Source organism: Sinohyriopsis cumingii, unplaced genomic scaffold (genome assembly GCF_028554795.1).
Source record: "Sinohyriopsis cumingii isolate HCF-2022 unplaced genomic scaffold, ASM2855479v2 utg001953l, whole genome shotgun sequence".
NCBI classification, from domain to species: Eukaryota; Metazoa; Mollusca; class Bivalvia; order Unionida; family Unionidae; genus Sinohyriopsis; species Sinohyriopsis cumingii.
This window is the reverse complement of record NW_028316091.1, coordinates 604,461-622,961: the sequence shown is the minus strand read 5'-3', so window position 1 is coordinate 622,961 and position 18,501 is coordinate 604,461. Positions and strand designations below refer to the sequence as shown.

General features: G+C 37.2%; 1 long non-coding RNA gene across 2 annotated transcripts; it reads right to left on the bottom strand.

Moving 5' to 3' along the window:
- Window positions 1-9,425: 9,425 nt before the first annotated feature.
- Window positions 9,426-13,845, bottom strand: LOC149771321 (uncharacterized). Of its 2 annotated transcripts, XR_016418334.1 has the most exons (6): window positions 12,434-13,845; window positions 11,999-12,088; window positions 10,950-11,146; window positions 10,292-10,449; window positions 9,989-10,095; window positions 9,426-9,536 (listed from the first exon to the last, which is right to left on the bottom strand). It is a non-coding gene; the product is annotated as an uncharacterized LOC149771321 (long non-coding RNA). The 2 variants fall into 2 exon arrangements; XR_016418333.1 differs by lacking the exons at window positions 11,999-12,088; window positions 12,434-13,845 and having other exon boundaries at window positions 10,950-11,972.
- Window positions 13,846-18,501: the final 4,656 nt, after the last annotated feature.

Below are 18,501 nucleotides of genomic sequence, written 5' to 3'. Positions count from 1 at the left end.
AAGGCATCAACAACTCTCTCCTGGTTGTCGCAGAGAGTGTGGAACAACAGCATGCTGACCATGAACACTAAGATCTCCGTGTACCCTGCCTGCGTGCTGAGCACTCTCCTGTACGCCAGTGAAACCTGGACTCTGTACGCCTCATAAGAGAAAAGACTGGGCGTCTTTCACATGCGATGCTTCCGACACATACTCGGGATCACTTGGAGCGATCGAGTAACAAACATGGAGGTGCTTGAACGTGCCAAGATTCCCAGCATGGTCACACTCCTCTGAGAAAGTCGCATCAGATGGCTGGGCCATGTTCGTCGGATGGATGACGGACGGATCCTCAAACACCTTCTTTATTCGAAACTCGCCTCTGGCAAAATGTCGATCGGACGGCCACATATCCGATTCAAGGATGTCTGCAAAAGCGACATGAAAACCCTTGACATCGATGTCAACACCTGGGAAGAGCTCGCTCTAGACAGGTCAAGGTGGCGACATGCTATGATCACTGGTGTGAAAGCCTGCGAGGTCAAGCCACGCTTGCTAGCTGATGAAAACGATTGCAGAGGAAGAAGAGGCAGCTCCAGTTAATACCAGACGCAACCTTCAAGTGCAGCAAGGACTGTCACTCCCTTGTTGGACTACATAGCCACAGCAGGCGCTGCACAACCACCAACCGGGATATCTCTCATGGGTGCACTTCCATCGTCCCTCGAGACTAACGGATGCCAACCATCATTATTATTATTATTATTATTATTATTATTATTATTATCATTATAAGGACTATTCGCCAATAAATAAGAGAATAAATATATTATTAAAATATAGGTAACCTGGGCATGTCATTAGTTACCGTGCGGGTCCATTGACCCGGAAGTTAGTGTGCGAATCTTACCATGAGATCACCGTAGTCGGCAACTTTGACCTGACAATGCAAGGCTCTATAATCCAAACGGTTTAGCACTAAATAGATTTTATGGGGTGTTGTACCGGTAAACGCCCCCCAAAAAGTGGAAACCTAATCCTTTTCAATAACGATAGCTAAGGTTGAAGACAATAATCTGCGAATCTGACAGAGACCCGGTAGTGAGTGTGTGAATCCTACCATGGGATTAGCGAACGTAGGCTACCTTTACCTTACAATGTGCAAAGCACTTTAACCCAATTGCCTTAGTATTACCTAATCTTCATGCGCTGTTGTGCCGGTAATCATCAAGAGAAAGCCTAATCCCTTTCAATAACGATAGATAAGGTTGAAACCAACAATGTGAGAATCTGACAAAGAGAAAACCCACCCACACATAACCACAAACCGCAAAGAATTTAGAAGCCGAAGTGCAATATATAATTAGAGAGAGAGAAAGAGAGATTAAGTATATCACAGCAAAACAGAAAAAAACTTGCATTGTTTTCTGCAAACGTTTTTATTGAGTTTCTACAAATGAATACAGCTAAAACGATGATTCAAGAAGTTGATATTTTGTTCCGGTGAGATTAATTCCTCGGATACATATATTCTTTTCAATATCTGTAAAATAAATACATTTTTTATATATAATATAGTCAATTTGCTATGAATGGTTGCTACAAAATAAAACATATATATATATATATATATATATATATATATATATATATATATATATATATATATATATATATATATACACACGTTTTAGGTGCGTTGTGGGCAGTCATCCCGAAAGTGGGTTTACGGGAAGGACATGATATAGTTTACATTTCAAATCAAAATACATATACATAGGTTGTATTTCTTACATAGTAATTATGTATATGTTGAAAATAAGTATATACACTTATGTTATAGTCCTATTCATGTTTTCGGTTCGTGGGCAGATATATAAATTTCATGGGCAGTTTTGACCTTTAGGTTGAAGATGACAAAGTAACTGCCCAAAAATACGTTCACGAAGAACAAACATATAGCATTCTGCCCGTGAATACGGCCACGGGAACAATATATAGCGTACTGCCCACGAATATGTTCACAAGTAACAAATATATAGCATGACTTTCCGGTGTGCGCGCGCAAAATGGTTGTCAAGACACGACGATAAACATTAATCTATTAAAGCATCCTTTGCAATGGCCAGCGTACATATAGCAGACGTGAGGTTCGTTTTTCACAGCTTGTTTGAAATAAATGGATGATTATATATCCAGTGTAACAACTTGTCTTGACAGCTTATGGATGCTAATGTTTGACATTTATTGTGAAGATGATTGTTCACTGCTTGTTGATGAATTCGTAGCTTCTGTTAATCGATGCTATAGCTCAATTTAACTGTCATACACTGATATGTTTAAGTCTGCTTGCACAGTTAACTATGCAGAGTTATGGAAATATAACAAATTGGTTTTAATAACTTTCAGAGTTTTTTTTACTATTACTCAATATTTGTTTCAAGTACTATAAAGGCTGTGATAGGTTGGGTGGCTTAGATTACAAATCAGGCCCTTCTCACTTGGGGGTGGGGGGGCTGGGGTGGGTGGGTGGGTACTGCCCATTATGAATATTACTGGTCCTAGATGTCCAACCTGATATTTATGACATATAGGTTCAACATCTTACTGCCAGCAGAAATGGTGTTCTGTAGTATTTTTCCCAGTCAATAGTTTATGGATATATTATGTCATGTACTATACTTATTTAATTCTCTCATCTCAGTTCTGACGTTACCATTGAATGCTATAATGTTCCCAGACATCCGGTATTCTTGGTTATTAAAATTATATATATACACAGATAACTGAAGGTGAGTTCTCATTATTCCCTAACAATTGTAATTAGTGGGGCTGTAGCAATTGATGGTCTGACAATTCAAGTTAACTGGTTCAAAACTTGGGTAAACAACAAACTGTTTTCTTCCTTTGACAGGCATCATAAAGTTTTGCATCTTTGTCTCTCTGATGACTGTGGTACACAAGTTACAGACTTTGCCTTAGAATGAGCCTGATTTTTGATACTTGTTACTGAATGGGGTGGGGTAGGGAAGTAACAAAATTATTAAAGGTGGAATGTATGCAAACCATGCTGGAAATAGATATGTGCCAGCAACTGCAACATGTAAGCTTCAATCAATTTGGAAACTATAAGCTTTATCCTGTAAATATTAACAGTTCACACCCTGTATAAAAGATGATTTTGTGTTTGATTAACTGGAACTGTTAATTTATTATGTTAAGGAATTTATTGTTTTAACCCTAGTAAATGTAATATAATTAGGTCAAAAGTTCCAGTTTGTTTATTGTTTCCAGAGTTGATTATTGTAACTGGAAGAACCTGTTTCTAAGTGTTAAATGAAACGAAAGAGATATTGTTTACTCAAGTGATATAAAATAAAAGTTTAAAATGAACTGAAAGAAATATTGTTTATTCAAGTGATACAAAATAAATGCAAAAGTGTATATTCATTAAGAAGTGTATTGTCAATTGCAAATAAGTGAAGATTTATCTTATTTTGTTCTTTACTTGTGTACAAAATTATACCTGGATTGGGCAATAATTACTTGGACTCCATCTGGAAAAGAAAAATCTATATGTCCTAAATACCTAATGTTCATATCATAATGCTCTTTTAATGGATGATTATGCTTTTCAGCTGACGTTACCATATTGCCAAGTAAACTAATAGTATGGCCTTTGGTGTGGCCCACTAATCACATTTGTAAATGAATTATGCATACAATAGAGAAATAGCTCTTAAAATATCTTATGAGTTGAACAATGTGTGTACACAAATAAACATGAAGCAAATCTTTGAACTTGTATGCCACACATGCAAGTGAATTGGTGGTTTTCTTATGTAACTTGTGTACTCTTATGGCTTTTGTCTATATTACTTTTAGCCATTTCTATTCACACACCAGAACACAACCTTTTTTGTCTGATTCAGGTACTAATGCAAAACTTATTTCAGCTGTAACTGAAGTATACAGAATTTTTCCTGACGTTGAGGCCTACTGTGTAGACAGTATAGCTGTAAGTCATCAAATCAAATGGAAGACAACAGTGTGCAGTTGAAAAAAATGATATATACCCAGTACCATTTAGAGTTATCTTAAAGAAAAGTCACAATGCACACTGATACAAGTAGTTTTAGAAAAGGCATTTGTTCCACATACATTTTAACTTAACCCAAAAGTTCAGTCTCTTGCCTAAAATTCAATCAGATGTATGCATTTATTCCATAAAACACAAAGATATAATGAACCAAATTATTTTCATTATTGAGTTAGGTAGTAGGCTATGTTAAAGAGTGCAATCACTTTATCGATTTTTTTTTCCATTACATTTTTATTTATTATAAAATGACATTTCTTAGTGAAGTGCTAGCAACTGTAACTTGAGGAATATTTTGTACATGCTGGCCTAAGTGTCATGAATATACTGTGCTACATTTTGCTTTATTAGGTATAATACTATCATGAGACTTGCTTGATTAAATCCTGAATTTGTCAGTTACACTTACAAGTCCACTGGTAGAATTTAAAATCTGTGACAGTTTGGGAACTTTTTTTGCAGTAACTGCAAATCACTTTGCCTTCACAGTCAATGAATTCAAGCCATTGATAATTGTCAAACCACTGTGACTGAAAATGTGATTGTCTCTTAGTTGTGTCCTATTTGATAATTTTGCTGCCACAGAGTCTAGATTGTGTCTCTGAAGAAATAGTTCATCTAGACTCTGTTGCAGTATTACATTTTATATGTTCAATTTAATGAATTTTCTTTCTTTGAATCATTCTTATGTCATAACTTGCAAAAATAGTTTAGTTAACAATATTTATTCAAACAGAAAAGATAACCTCACTTGACAAATCATCCTACTAAAGTGATCATGGCATACACTTTTATCTTTGAAATTCAAATATTGCCCACTCGTTAATTAACATAACTAATATTGCACATTGAAGGTGATCATATGTATCATCAGTTTTAAAAAAATAAAGACATAATACTATCATTTAATCACTGCATACAGGAAACAGACACTTGTGTCTGTAAAATGCCTTTCATTGGATTACTTTGGTTTATTAAAACCAAACAGCGATCCACTCAGGATTTTCTAGGGTAGATACAGAGAATATATTATGGTCATTCAGAACGCTATCAATACATCAGACCAGATTGTTTTTATTATTATTTAGGCAAAATAACTTAGTAAGTCAGATGGCAAACATGAGGATGGTGATAGGTTATGTGGAATTTGCATTGAATCATCTGATCCCAGAAGATTTGATACAATGTCACTGGCTGTGGTAATCATCAAGTGCAGTTGCACGGCACCATAAGACTTATCAAGATACCATAAGCTAGAAAGATGAAGAAAAAGAAAAACGATGACCCAAAGACAAATCCTGCAAACTGTGTGCAAAAACGATTCCACAGATTATAGATGAAAACTTTACTATATTTAGCTTCAAGATATTAATAAATTCGGATTACTTCCTCCAGTCTGCTACAGTAATTCATGCCCATTGCACTCATAAATTGATTATAGTCCTTGCAGTATTTTGTGTGGGCCACAATATTTTAATTGATGCAGCTGATGATCCATTCTTTCAAACATAGCAATGTCCCTTTGGGATGTGTGCATAAATAAAGAATGCCTGTCCCTTCATTACCACACTTGTTGAATTTATCGTGTCTCTCTGAAAATTGTACCATGTGAGAAAGAATTTTATAAACAAACTGGACATAAGTATTGCTAGACATATACTCAGACCTGAGACTTCATAAAAGACTGCTTACTTGTGAGGCATTATTAGTGCTAGGGCTTGAGGTAATAACTTGCTATATGTTTGGTAAGGCAAAATAAGGGGCCTTATGACTTAAATTGAAACTGTGAAAAAACAAAAGGTTCAAATGCAATAAACTTTTGTTTTTCCTCATTTGTTATATTACAGTGCCATGAAAGGTCATTTCTTTTAGCTTTTTAATCCCTTGCAATTTTAAGTCATCATCACTAACCAAGTCTCTAAAACAATTCTTGGCATATTTAGCTAAAATGGTGTCTACTGTTCCATTATATCATTGATTGTTTAGCTTGCTTGTATGGAGCTTAACACCATTTTTCAGGACATCATAGACTTTACATGGCAGCCAACATATTTATTGGAAGAAATCAACACACATAACGCTACTGGCAAGCTTTCTCATATACACACATTGGTTGGACTAGAGAGAGTTGATTAGTGATGTGTATGCCTAGACCATTTTATAATCCAGGGCCCCATGATTGAATACAGCTTAAAGAAATTAACCCTAATTCAATTTCCTTGTTGCATTTAAATCATAACACCCACCATGCAAAGTGACACATGTCTCAAGATTTTCAAATTTGTATATGTTTTGCAACTTTTAATTCTGAGTTGATGCATGTGGATGTGGAAATTCAGTTACTGAATACTTAGCTACTTATATAAGGAGCTCTCACACTGGTAAAAGCATGCAATTGGGATTGTATTTGCAAGAGGGCAATTAATTGTTCAAAATACTGTTTTAGCTAACTACATATGCGAAGGGTTGATGTATAAAAAAGAGGATCAAGAAATCCTAGCTGGTAAAGATAATTGTATCCAACTTGATAGAAAGTGAGAAGGCCTTTTAATTTTGTACAGCAGTTTCATTAAGGAACCAACTATAATACCATTAGAAGTTTATGAGCAGCAAAAACCACATTTAGGACCAACTAGACATCAAAACCATATGCATAGTTCCATTTACGGCCAACCAGACATCAAATAGGTCATCTAGTGAAAGCACAATGTCAAAATGACCAGCCATCTAGGAGAAGTAGCAAGGAAGGGGTTTTCCAGATGCCCATTAAAACAGCCATATTGGAGGTTAGATTGGCACTATTTTCATTTACGTCCAACTAGACATAAGAAGTCTTTCACTGATATGACGATTCATTCAGGAGAAGTAGTTATACCAAGATTTTCAGGATGGCCACATTGGTGGCCTTATAGGATGTCTGTACAGCACCATAATTCTCATTCAGGACCTGCTAGACATCAACATAAGTATTTTGTACACATGTTGACACGCTGACACAATTATCCATTCAGAAGTAGCGATAAAAAGTTTCTTAATACGGCTACTGTGGCAACCACATTGTATGTGTGAGTGGCACCATCTTGTTTTTTCTTCCAGATATTTTCACACAAATATCATATTTAAAGATAACATGAATTCATACAAGATCTTGTCGGTTTATTTCATAACAGATTTTTCCCTCATATTAATATAATCTTTTGAAAACATTTATACATTATAGTTCTAGAAATTTTTCATGCTCTCAGAAACTATTAAAATCACAGCAGAAAGTGTTATGTTATATCTTTATTCAGCACTGAAAAATATTTATGAACTCTTAAAGCTTTTTCCCCTATATTAACTTAATTTAATGAAGATTTTCAGACTATAACCTTTCCATTGGATTTATTTTTTCAAACATGGTGTAAAAAGTATGTTATAGTAACCAATTTTTACATTGCCTTCACCATTGCAGAAATCTCTATAATCAATTTCCTAGTAAAGAAAAGCCAAGAAAATAAATGGACAGTTAATATTCACTTCAGGATCACAGACCTGAGGCAAATATGTCATTGTTAAATCAAACATTTTTATTGTGTTTCCTTAGACCTAAATATATATATACTTGCTGTTACTCTAAACGAAGGCTGGTGACCCAGTTGATAACCTTTTGGGGGTTTTAAGGATGTCTTTAAAATTAAGGCCTTAAAAATGTTGAGATCTTATATTAAAAATGACAATTTGAGCCTTGCAGATTCATGTCCACAGGTGCCCAAATAAAAAAAAGGGGGGGGGGGTGCAAGGGGCAAGCTTGTTGGTGTGTTATAAAATAACTGACTTATCATCGGTGTGCTGACAGGTGATGTGTAATTAAATCACTGTTGTAATATTAATAATGAGTGAGTCTGCACAAAGGAATTTCATACAGCTAAACTAGCTCAACAACTAGAGGCAATTAAGAAATATATCCACATTCGTGATTCTGTCAAATGGCAGATACAACAGCATCAGGAAGCTCAAGTGGCATTTACAGAAGGTAAATAGCCACTATACTTGTTATCTTTTTAGGGATGTGCTTGGATTTTGCCCTCAAGCTGGAGCAGTCATAGGATATATAATAAATCGCCACGGTCGGAATTTATCCCCAAGCTGGGGTAATCGATGGGTAAAGACTTATCCAGAGTCGGGGTTTTATTCAAGCTTCAGGTGCAAGTTTTTGTGCATCTCCATGCCCTTGCATAAAACACAGTTACATGTTTTTTTATATAGATATTTTTCAGTTGTAGACAGGAATAATAAGTATTTGCGAGTGTTTGAAATGAATGGGTTCATTATGAATTGAGTGGCACTACATTTCAAAAGCAAAATTGGATTGAAATGCAAGAACTGTAGTACGGAATTAGTGTTGGTTCTGGATCGTAGAATGGAATTGTGTGTGTGTGATTGGATTTTTAACGTAGCTTGAATAATTTTTCAGTCATATTGCTACGATGTCTGCAGTGTGGCAGTTTATAGTGATGTATAGCACTGGGGCATCATGCTGCAAACATGTGGTATGATGTTGCACCCAGTCACATTATCCTGACACCAGGCCAATCAGTCCTAACACTAACCTCTTAATGCTGAGCGTCTAGCGAGGTAGCTGTTAATACCATTTTTGTAAGTCTTTGGTATGACTTGGCTGGGGTTTGAACCCATGACCTCCCGCTTCTGAGGCGGACGCTCTAACCACTAGGACACCAGAGTGGTCAGAATGGAATTGTAACAATTACAGTGGAAGCAATTTGTATTATGCTTGTTGGGGCATTCCTCACTGATGGCTGTCAGTGACATCATCATGGGAATGTGTAACAGCCACATTTTGTAAGAACAAGGTGTAGTTGGTGAACAATACAGACACTTTTCTGCCATTTCCACTGGCATCATCTCATATGATGTTATTTAAAAAAACTTCCTACAACATACTCACAACATATAAAACCTATATGCAAATCTGATGAAAGCTGCTTGTGTTTCTGAAACACATATTCCATACTGGTGGCAAGAATGTCCAAATCTACATTACAAAAATGAAAACATTACCATCCATCTAGGAGTTGCAAATGTATGAAATCCTCTTGTTGGGTAGTTTTACTAACAGGCTTTACAGCAGGGCCTTCCATTAGATTTAAATGTGGCAGGTAAATTGACAAAGTAGGGTGGGGGGTTGGGGGGACCTACCCCAATGGGGATAATTCATTTTTTTTTTAAAGTAGCATGGTGTAAAGTAAAAGTAGATGGGCTGATAAGGAATCCACTGAATTTACAGACTAAAGGTTCAGACATTTGTTTTTAAGAGAAAAATGAAAGAAGGAAACAATACAACAGATATTTTAATATGACTTTAATGTTTATTTTCTAGATTTAATTAAGATTATGAATCAGAATCAGTCTCCAACTCCACTGTAAAGTTTATCTATTACTTCTTCTGCTCAGGCACCTGCAAATTCAAACAAAATTGTAATGCTTAAATAAAGTCATATCATCTCAGCACTAGTTACATATGCAGAAGTCATGTTAATCAGCATTATAAAAATGTATGAAATTTTCTTCACTGCACTTGTGCTTCCCTTACTATCGTTAAGCCATGATACAAGATAACTTTGCACTTACTTGTCATTTCTGGCAAGTGGATGGTGCAATCAATTTGCACAAAGATGAATTTATTTCATCCAAATATTTCATGTGAATAAAAATTCCAAATGGAGGCACTTGTCCGATCAGACAAGATATATGCATATTGTAGTTAGCTGGACTCTAGCTCTGATAGTCCTGGGCAATAGGATAAGCTGATTTTGTTATCAGTTTAGAAATGCATCCGCTTTGCAAATACTATGCTTTAAAAGACGAAACTGAATCCAATATTGATGAAATAAGAGTCATTTGGATTACCTTGTTTTTTATCATTCTGCGTTGGTTGGGTGCATATTTGAGGGTCTCTGATATGGTCTCTTCCATTCCATTTGCCTTTGCTTTGCCATTAGTTTTCAAGCAGGCTTCTGCAAGAGTAATACAATGTTTTAAAATAAGTTTCACAACAAAGGATGCATTGCATTTTTCTAAATGCCAGCAATAATCAATGGAATATTTTTAAAACATGTACTTTGAAATGTGGTCTCAAGTTACTTTATCAATTCATTTAAAAATCTCTGGCAAGTCACATGAAAAACACAATTTAAATCAAGCCATACTTACTTATCAAAACCTGACATATCACAAGCTCTTGAAATGCTTTTTTCCCTTTATGTCCCTTTGGACTATACTCTGGCCAGTCTTTTTGTTTTAAGCTTTTTCATCATCCTGCAGACACTATCCCCAATTGTAAACCTGCCAAGGGAGCTCAAGTAGCATATCTGAAAATAATAATAATAATAATATTACTATTTTTTGATTTTGATATTATTATTAGTAGTAGTATTTCATGATCGATGTGACAAAATATGCTTGCATATAGTTATTTTTTGCCATGGTTTTGCAAGCAAATTTAATTTCTCTAACTTGAAAAAAATTTGATAACATTAACTATGCAACACAATGTACTAATAGCAATTATAAACCAAATTAACCACCGTGAATCTATTAACTTCATAAATGACATTCACTCAAGGATTGAATTAAAGTAGCCACATAATATGTAATAGTGTATATGTAGTAAAATACCTGTTACATGTTCATCTCTAAACATGTTTTGGCCTACATCCGTAAGACAAAACAGCCGACCACTACATGTTCACCCCACCCCCAAAAATAATTATACAGGCACTGCAGAACTTGCATAATGCATATTGAGGTTCACAACAACAAATAAAGGTTATAACAGTTTTTTTAAATAGAAAATAAAGCCCCAATTTACCATCTTCTTGGAGAGTTTGGGATTCTCCTCCAACCTCTGGCAAAGGCCCTCTAGTTCCTCCACTGAATCACATGGCATTGCAAGAATTTCTTCTCTATATTCTGTGTCTGGGCCTTGTGTATGAACTTGGAGGGCCAGCTGCTCCAACAAATTCTCAATATTTGTGTCCAGTTTCATAAGTACATTGAACTGGAAATCTGTAACAGATTTGTGATGAAATTAGTTTTGAAAGATCAAGATCATTATTATAAACTCCTTAAAAAGATCTGTACAGTGAACATGGGTTTAACAATGAAATATATTTATGGAATGAAATACATGGTTTTTGTACAGTTTATATGAAAACTTTTCCCTATAATCCTTTATTTTTTTATTCCCTGGATATGTTGTTTCACTGCTGGTGTCTGTAAAGTCTGCATTCGATGTAGATGGTTTAGGCATCTGACTTACACAAGACAATGGTATACATCAGAAAGAAAAATAAAAAAACCAATGGAATGATGAACAGTCGACACATCAATGAAAAACAATTCATTGTTTATTTGCACAAATAAGTCTTGAACAGTATGTTTTATGACCTATAATTTAATTAATTAACATCTCACAATGTTCTGAAATAACAGTATCTAAGCTACAAGAGCTTGTGCTTTCATGTCATAATCTTCCATTTTGCAAACAAATTTTGATGTTGAATCAATGTATATGACCTTAGCATTGAACACTAACATTCAAAATGTCTACAAGATGACAAGACTATTATCAACTGAAGTGACAACAAACCAATGAGTTTTACATGCATTGAACATAAGCATTTTTAAATGCTACAAAATGTGTTTTTAGTGTATGGCCACAAATTACCCAACATTATGTCAAACATAAAACAGTTCTACTACCTTAGATGAGAATTAAATTCATAAATACAGTGTATAATTGACCTACTCGTATTTAGAGAGCTGTAAATGAAATAAGAGATTATATAAAAGTCAACACCTGTAGTATTTGTTTCATTATTCTATAATGTACATTTTCTTTCCATCCTCAATACTTACTACTTGCAGAGGAACTGGCAGAGAGAAATCTTTATATTCTCCACTCCAGAGTGGATGGGGATGGTGATGGTGTTGTCCTTCTGGATGCAGCTAAGAGTATAAAGATTATCACTACTCCTTAATTGCAGTAAAAAAGAAACAAAGAAATCAGACTGGATTTTTTGGCTTGTAAACAAAATGCATACTGGTTGCAATGACCACTGTATATAAAGCAGTGATACAATATATCACAAAATGCATTCTTTTTTAACAAAACATCTAATCTCATATATACAGCATCATGAGTAAGTAAGTACTCTTAAACACATCTTATTAAACAGACAGAAAAATGATGAAATTTATACATACTTTTGATAAAGAATTTCCAATTGTGGCATGGTATAAAAGCAATTGATAAAAAATAAAAAGAGACCAGATAAACTAAATAGAACATACCAGCAGGATAAGAGGAAATCTTAGAGTCTGCAAAATACTCTCCATTTCAGGAGGTTTTGGATGAGATGGCTGACCAGAAAGGTTTCCACTTGAGATTTTCATCTTTAAATAATCATCCTAGAGTGCACCAAAGTCATGTGAACTTGATCCAATTCCAACATTACTGCTGCTTGAGTGCTTAGATCCAGTATTGCCTTCACTAACTGATGTTATTAATACCTTTCTCTCATCAGCATAATTTCCATCATTTTTCAAAACTCCCATTGTAAAACCTCTGCTGAAGAAACTAACACTACACCATAAGGATTTAAAGAACTACTGCCCGGTTTCTAATCTCCAATTCATATAAAAAATCTTACAAAAGGTTGTTCAATCCCAGCTTGCATCTTGTCTGAATTCAAACAGTCTTTTTAGCAATGTACAATCTGCATATCGCCCTTGCCACAGGACACAAATTGTGTCTGCAAATAGATTACACTCCAGCCCAGTTGATCTATGTTGTGGTGTTGCACAGGGGTCTGTTCTTGGACCTGTTCTCTACACTCTATACACCCAGCTGCTCTCAAGTGTCATAGATCATCATCCAGTGTCTCACCAATTGTACACTGATGACACCCAAATATACAAATCTAGCCACCCAACTGAAGTTGATGCTGCCATCCAAGGTGTAGAGATGTGCATTTCTGATGTGAAATCATGGATGACTTGTAACAAGCTGCAGATGAATGATGATAAAATTGAGGCCATTCTGATTACAACACAAAGACTTTCTCATTCACATCCTTTACCTCACACAATAAATATCAGCAACACCAACATTAAATTCACACAATCAGTACAAAACCTAGGTGTTACTCTGGACAGTACTCTCACATTGCACCAACATGTCATGAACATATGCAAGGCTGCATATCTTGAGCTGAGACGCATCAGCTCCATTCTCAGATATCTTTCAGTTGATGCCACTAAAACACTTGTGTGTTCATTACTACTTTCAAGACTGGACTATGGTAACTCAATTCTGTCTGGTTCTGATCTTAATATCTACTGCAGAGACTTCAAAAAGTTCAAAACACAGCTGCTTGGATCATACTTAGAGTACCACAATCAGAGCACACCTCCCCGCTGCTCTGTACCCAACACTGGCTATCCATTCGATCCAGAATCAAACACAACATTAGTTCTCTGTGCTACGTTTCACTGACAGACTCTAGTCCAACATACCTATCTGACCTCACCTATGTGTACACACAAGCAAGATACTTACACTCCTCTTCCAACAATCATATACTCATTATTCTCACTACGAAAACAAAGTCACATGGACAGCATTCTTTTGCATACCAGGGCCCAGCAACATGGAATGAATTGCCCACTGAACTTAGACACAAAGACGCAGTGATCCCATTCAAGAGTGCTCTCAAAACTACTTATTCTGACTACAAAAACAAACTTAATGACTTAATAATGTTAACTACCTTAAATATTCTCAGCATGTTTTTTATGTTTTCTAATTTCATGGTGTTTGTTTTTGTAATCATATCATTGTGTATGTTTTTATGTTGTCTAATGTTGCAAAGCGCTTAGAGCTTCTAAAGATTAGGCGCTATACAAAGTCCTCATTATTATTATTATTATATTTAGCTTGGATGAATATTTTTTAAATCAGTGGCCATAAATAAAAAATGGGATTTTGTTTTATGATCATAAAAGTATGTTGGACACCATCCATGATGTACAATGCTGTCTGACATTTCTATGCACCTAAGGTTTCCATCTCAAATATTAAAGCAAAATGCATACCGAATTTGACAGATTGATGAAAATAAAAAAAAGCAATGCTTACCATTTGAAAAGAGGCAATTGTCACTAGAATATTCTATTCAAAATGATATTCATTTTGGACACAGGGGATACCACCCCCATGTTTTCCTGACTCGTGATATGTCGGCCTATTCTGTGCACAGCTTTAAAAGATGTAATGTTTATCCATCGAGCTATAGAAATGAAATACATTTACTGTAGACTGTTTCTGTCAGCAGTTAAGTTGAGTAATTAGGTCAGGTTTATAGCTAGTTTACAAAATTCAATGTAGAATGCCAATAAATGACAAGATATATTTTTGCAAACTAAAGTGATCTTGAAAAAAGATTAGTAAAGTTTAACATTTTATAAAAAATAAGCTATTATGTGGAAAAGAAACAACAATGAAATAGGATGCAATATGTTTACGTCTAGTTTTGGAAGGTACCGTGTCTAAGGTACCGTCATAATTGTACCGTAGTTTAATGGGTGGAAAGGCCATTGAAAGGTAAGGGCAGTGCGGAGACCATCGAGTATGTTCCAGAATAGCTGAATCTTTGTAGATACATAGATCCATTCGTAACTTCAGTCCGCAAGCGAAACACTGTACTTCGTATCCAAATCCTGACTCAGGTCCGAAGTAGACAAATCCTGTTCTAGCTAAAACATACGAAGAAGGTAATCCTTCCCTATCCGTAGGCCATTTTTGAAACGTGTCCAATCGACGGGCACAATCACAATAGTCAGGTAAGAAGACTGGAAAATGGTAGGGTTTGAACTTGGAGTTCTCACTGGATTTCTCACTCGATTCTTGCTGTGGCGAAGTCATCCTTCTGGTGGGTGGCTATCCTCTTACAACCAATGTTTTATACCGACATGTCCATACGGCAAAGTAAAGTGGGTGGGAAGCCGCACTCACTTCTGCTACACGATTTGATAGACTTTTTCCAAGGGTCGACTGACAATGTGGTGTGTGGGTAAACGTACAATCTTGTTGGGTTGATAGGTGGTCACTTTCTCTAGACTGCAAGGCTTCTTTCAATACGCCAAAGTTGACCACTCGACTGGTACGATAATTCAGAGTAAGTCCTTTCACTTTACACTTCATGTGCACTTCTCCTTGTTTGTCCCAGTATTCGTAGCCGTAATTTTTGGGACCGCCACTGACGAAACTTAGAATCTTGTCATCGGGGTGCTCGTCTGTCCAGGCTCCTAAACGGTCTCCTTCGATGTCAGGGTGCTGTTGACTCGGGTGATCGATATAAATGCAACTGTCCATGTCAAAGTAAAAGACAAGTTCCCCTAACAGTTCTAAAGCTTCGTACAATTTTAAGCGAGCATGAGCTGTCATGTAAGCTGCAATGATGACATTTCCAAAGGGGTCATCTTCTACAAAGTTCAGATCTTCTTCGTAATTCACCAAGATCAAATCCTCACGAATGACGTCCACGTGTTTCATGAATTTGGCTTTGTCGTGAATCATCTGAAAGTAGCGGGAAGGTTCGGTCAAATACTCCGTCTTGGGTAAACACGGTCATTGTGCCATTTTACCCCACAAGCAATTTAACATCACTTTGGCAAACGATCGCCTGCCTTCGTTTTTCTCAATGTGATCTAAAGTAATGCCTTCTTGTGCCCAGAATTTCTCTCTGAATGTCTTTTGGTCTTCGGGAGTGTGACACCAGGACAGATAGCCACTGGCTTCTTGCTCAGTTTCAAAAAGGCATCCACGTAGTCTGCGAAAATGCCTTTCTGCGTGGGGTCACCCTTGTGGAATTATTGTGTCTTGGGAAAGTGGCAAATTTCGTACACTTCTAACAGTTGGTATCCCACGTTCAGAGCTTTGAACAATTCTACGCTGACCCATGTCCCCGTCAAGGCCTGTTCTTCCTGGGTGTGATGACAAGGTTGATCTTGGTTGCACGTTTCAGCACAAGTACGGCACAAAGGAAACATAAGTTTGCCTTGGCAATGGCGAGGTAAGACGGGATGGTATAGGTTCGTGGGAGGCAAAACTTTGCACTTGATCAAGCCTTCGTATTGTCGAATGTTTTTTAGGTCGATGTGTTCGGTGAACGATTGTGGGTGCCCTGCAGGAAAGCAACAATATTTGCACATGTAGGGATACAGTGAACACACGTCCAAGTATTTGATTTCTTCTCCTTTCTCTTTGTCAGCTTGGTACAGCAAACAGGTGGCATTGGTCCTTCCTCCGTACAAACTATCACTTGGGTTTAGGGGGCCCATGAACTGGTAACTTTCCATGAGGCGTTTAAACTCGGGATCGGTGTTCAAACGGTGATTGTATTTGTGTTCCCACATTTCCACCACTTGGTATCCTTCCTGTTCTAACTTTAGGCGTCGCTGACAAATGGCCTGGTACAAGTCTTCCATGGTTCGTTGTAAGAACTGATTTTTAGTGCCGCGGTCAGGGTAACAGACGGGACATCCGTGAAATAAGCAACCGTTAAACTCGTACATGATCTTGGGGTTTTCTAAGTCCCAGCCATCGACCGAATGCATTCCGATGATCTTTTCGCCCTGTCCGTTGCGGGCATGCTGAATCCATTTGTCTTCCTTGTCGCACAAGTAATGCAACCAGCATGGGGCTTTGACTGAGTATTGACGTTTGACATAGTTGGTCGTTTGAGGACTGATGACAGCCACAGTGTTTTCAAGCATGAATCGTTGTCGGTAGACTAAGGAACACGCTTTGGCAATGGTGCAAGCCTCTTTTAAATGATCAACCCCTCTGTGTTCCATGAACAGTTCTCGAAATTTTCCACAGCATCGCCGTAAAATGTCCACGTCGGAACGACGATACTTTAGCATTTCTTCCTGAAAGTCGAAAGGGTCGGAGGCGTGAACCTGGTACCAAACGTAGAAGGTTTCTCGTTCGGTACGCATGTTGTCAGGGTCGTAACAGTGAGCCTGAGGCAAATGGGGTAGAACGGCGTGTTGATTGGCTTCTGTATTGAAAAAGTGTGGAAAGTACCCTTTAGCCATTTCTGTCATTCCAAACATTTTAGGCATTCGACTCAAAGGCATGGCTAAGTAGCTCATCAAATCTTTAAACTGCACTTGTCCCACTTGCATGAAAATGATTTTGGCTCCGTTCAAAGTGATTTTAGGACGCTCGATGCCACGTTCCGTATAGCATCTCAAAAGAAACTGTTCATCGTATCCGGAGAAATTGTGAGGCATCACCGTAGCATGGTGATGACATTCTCCATAATAATGTTCGATGTCCTCTTGGCTCCACGTCTTGTCGATGGGGTCTAAGACCCATTGTGTGAAATCGGCTAGTGTGTTCGGTCCTTGAAAGATTTTTTCACGCCCTCCAGGAATCTTACTGCAGTGAGGGCAATAACTCAAGATAGGTTCTTGAATCACTTCTCGCACGCTCGATGAGCCATGCAGAAATTAGGAATGTGAATACCGGTCTCTTGCATGCATTCGAAATCGAAAAAGATGAAATTGCCTTTCTTCTTCTTGTGACCATCCTCTTTCTCTGGTTGGGATTGGTATTTTTGCATGTAGCATTGGTGTTCCAAGTCCACGATGCAGTGACAAATGTGACATTTTTTCTTTCCTGAACATACGTGTGCCTTGGTACTGTTGATACATAGACCTTGTCCACACATTGGGCACAATCTCAGGAGTTGACAAGCACATTTCTTCTGTGAACCTTGCATCTTCAGATGTTGTTGGTAACAGGCAGGGCTGACAAATGTGCACAGACAAGCAGGACAATGCACTGGTTCTTGCCCTTCGCTCAGACAGGGTTGAGAGGCCAAACATCCTGAGCATTTCGATCCACAATGTTTGTGTTGCTCTCGATTATTATAACCATCATAAGTCACATTTCTCACAGTAATATTTGTATCCCAGGAATCCAGTGATAGTGGTAATGGTATCGAAATGGTCATCGTGATGATAGAGGTGAATGTATTTTCCATCCTTAAAATCTTTCCCTCGAAACAACAGAGACCCGCGCACTTCTTGAGGGTGCACTTTCAAGGTGTATCGTGGAGCTAGGGCATCTTGCAATTTTTGCATCTCAGGAATGCCACAGGATGTGTCTTTGGACAGGCATGCTTGTTGTAACAGAAGTTCTGCTTCATTTCGTTGTTTGGCTCGGTTCGATTTTCGAATGTTCTCCCAGACTCTTTTCCATTCTACCGTGTCGTTCTTGTTGGCATAGGTTCATCCCACCACGATGGCTCGGGCTAAACACATGTGGTCTTGAAAATTGTTAATTTGGA